Source organism: Pinus tabuliformis, chromosome Q, assembly GCF_031772625.1.
Source record: "Pinus tabuliformis cultivar Carrire ecotype Pingquan chromosome Q, CPIR1, whole genome shotgun sequence".
Taxonomy (NCBI): domain Eukaryota; kingdom Viridiplantae; phylum Streptophyta; class Pinopsida; order Pinales; family Pinaceae; genus Pinus; species Pinus tabuliformis.
The window spans coordinates 473,052,596-473,056,211 of record NC_142296.1 but is presented as its reverse complement, the minus strand read 5'-3'; positions in this window follow the sequence as shown (position 1 = coordinate 473,056,211).

The following is a 3,616-nucleotide window of genomic DNA, read 5'->3' as shown; positions in this document are numbered from 1 at the left end:
AATAAGGTATCAACCCCATAATTAAAAAGGCCAAGGTGACTCAATGGAAATGAGGTCGCAAGATGGAATATTACTGAGGTGTGCATGGTGTTGGCAAGTAGGCACCAATACCAGGAGATGTGTTTTCACAAGTCCCGGTTGAAGTTGATCCACCAGCATACGTATCAGTTGACTTCCTTTACCTGAAAGAACATTTGATTTCGGCATTTGAGTTAACCATGGCTTAGGTGCGTGCTTTCTTTGCTTTTCGATATAGAAAAGAAAAGCTAACATCTTTACCTAGAACCAAAGTAATATGACTCAAGATTAGAGCCGAGAATAGAATATAGAAAGTATTTCCTTTCCCATGGAGATGGATCCAGCACTTGCTTTGGATTAGTTCTCAATCAATCTCATCATTTGCTCACAATCAATCCCATCCCTTGCGAACCAACCCCACCAAACCATCGATACCGAAGCTAAACTTGGTCTACCCGAACCTATTGCCTGGCAGGAAGATGTGGGCTATCAAATCAATCAATAACTATCAAGAATCATTCACTTGCTGCACCGATGATCCGCCACCCCTATAGTTGGTAGCTGTAAAACATCCATAAGGATACGGGTATGTTTGACCTCAACATTTTTGGAACTGTCATTCGATGTCACAAGTATGGGTTAGTTCCATAGAGAAGGATTTAGGTAAATTGGCACCCTATCAATTCCCTCGCATCCAACCGATGCATTCTTCCCTATACATCAGGCATTGAACCTACTTCACACCGCACCAAATTCCCATCAATCGATTAATCACTCTCTTAAATATCATTTTCCCTCCAGCCTTTTGAAAAGTGAACATATACTACCTGTTCTAAAACTTAAACAAAGATTGGGGCTAGGAGGGATTTTCAAATATGCTAAAATTTTCCCTCCTGAAAAAACAATAATTACATTATTTTATTTTATAAATATATTATTTTATTTTATAAATACATTATATTATTTTCACTTAAATACATTATACATTATTTTATTTTCTCTTGGATAGTATGTTTTTAGTTGTATTTCAGAAACTAATGCCCTTGGGAAGTTTTTTTGTTGTGTTTGAAAACATTTTTTTGCATATTTGGCGTATTTATCATAATAATAATAATAATAATAATTTAATTTTAAGATTATTGTTTTTATGAAAGTTTATGGAGGTGGACATACTCTATTTTTAGAATTTGAATGTGAGACCTCTTCGAAGGAAACATGTACTCTTAACTTACTTGTATTGAAAATATTTAAGTGTTCTTGCATATTAAGTGGGTGCAAACAAAAGAAAGTATATAGTAAGTCAATTTAATAATTAAAACAAGTGTTAGTTTCTTAAAAGTCATATGACAAATTTGGAAAGAGTAGGATATGTACCCTAGGTTAAATATATTCAAATTATTGTGTGAATGGGTTTGTAAGACCCTATGTTTTTATCTTGATAAAATGGAGTCCTCTCCGAGTCACTCACATAGTTTAGGTTTTCATAAGAAAAGTAGGTGCTTTGCCTTAAGATGTAAACATTTAATTTTAAATAGTGTGATGATGTGGTTTCTGCAAAGCATTAAAAGATGGAACAAGCATGCACATTTGGGATGCTAGTGTTATGTTCTACTCGAGGCATGGGTGCATGTCCAAGAAGACTCTAACAAGGGTTGAAGAGATGGAATAGTTAGAGGGGTTGGGGGGTTGTGGTCTCACTTAGAGGTGTAGAAAAGCAAGTTATGCACCATGAGAAGTTGTGAAGCTAACTTAAGACATTTGACAAGTTGCAGAAAGGCAACTTGGCAGTGATACTAAGTGAACATTCTTTGATCAAAGTTGATAGCCTCTCCTTGTGCTACCACTTTGCAAGATGAAGAAGAAATGTGAAATATATGTGCAACCCACTAAAGAGGTTGGCAAGGTTGTTGCAACATATATAGGTGGTTTTTTCATGTTGTAGAAGGAGGTATTGGAACTTGGAAGGTGACCATTGGAGTATATTTCTCATGGGGTGTTAAGGAGGTGCAAGGATTTGATAAAGATTGAATTACACAAATCTAACAAATAGGCCATATTGGATTAGAATAGTATTTTTTTTGGACATCCAAAGTTGAAGGTGCATTTTATGGAGGTGTAGTCTAAGTGCTTGGGTGTGGGCCACATCTTATGGTTATCTTGGACTTTTGGTGTGTGTTAGTGGTGTTAGTGCATTGTGTTTGATTAACACTAGCTAGAATATGTTCCATGAAGGCAAAAAGCACACGAGTTTCAGATGGCTTAACCATTTCACATTGTAAGGTGTGTTATGCCCTAGTTTTGAAGAGACAATTAGAACCATCTTAGAGTGTGATGGGTTGTACCATGGACTTAGGTCCACTTGCATGGGTTGAGGTGTAAAGGTACCCCATTAGTTGAGGAAAATGATTCCAATGCTTACCTATATAGAGTGTTTATGATATAAGATTAATGATTTTTTGTTGGGGAATGGAAGAGGAAGATAAGAAAGGAGAGGCACTAAAGTTTGTTGTAAATAAATCAAAAGGAAGGAAAAATGTCTCCTATTAGTAGGATTTTTCAAGTTGCCTATTCAATAGGACTAAATTTTAGTTGGATCTAGGGAGTTGGCCTCAAAAGCAATGATTGGGTACTCTATAAATCCAAGACCTAACATATCCAAGATAGTCCATTAAATAGATTTGTCTTGGGAAAAGGTTGCAAAGGCTAAGGTTAAAATATCCCCTTTTTAATGTGGGTTTTAAACCTTCCATTTGAGAATGCTAAAAACAAGGTCATTGTCTTGAAAGGAAGTCCTTGATTCTACCAAAACCTAATTCCAATGCTTAATCCATGGTGTGATTCTTTTTATTTGAGTTTGGCCTTGAACGTTGAGATCTATCTTTCAGTCCAGTTATCAATTTGTTGTTTCACTTATGTGTTGAGAAGGTCTTAAGATAGAGGATAAGGCAGTTATTTTCCAATACCCATCCCTTGAAACCCTGTAAAGAGATAGTGTGCCCCAATTTTTTTTCATAATATTTCAACCACAAGCTCTTCCTACGAGGATGCCCTTGAAGGGAGGGTTTGTAAAAGAAGTGGAAAAAAACAAAATTTCATGTTGAGTCAGAGGAGGGGTATAGATTATAGGTGTCTCTAAAGGTCTTGACAAAGGTAAAGGGGAATGGAGTTTTCCTCCTATTGCAATGCCTTCTATTCCACCATTCAAGGTGCTAAAGGGAACTAACTTTAAGGGTCATAGGTGAAAGCTCACAAATATCTTAAAAATAAGAAGGTAGGTGTGATTTAGCATAGGATTGATTCTTTAATGGTTTATTTTTGGGGTGAGATTTCCCAGTAAATGGAAAAAATTGAAGCCCTACTACCTATAAATTAAGTAGATTATGAGAAAATGTTTCCTAAGATTCAAAGAGTCTCTCCATATTTTGTCCATGAGATCCATGGAAACTATGTTCAAGTGTTGATAACTCATATTAAGATATCATCCTTGATTCAGGGTACATATACCTCTTTAACTAGTGGTGGTGAGTCTAATTAATGAGTAGGCAAGGTTGTTCATTTACAAGGTTGGAATCAATAAAGAATTCTCCCTCTCTGCCCA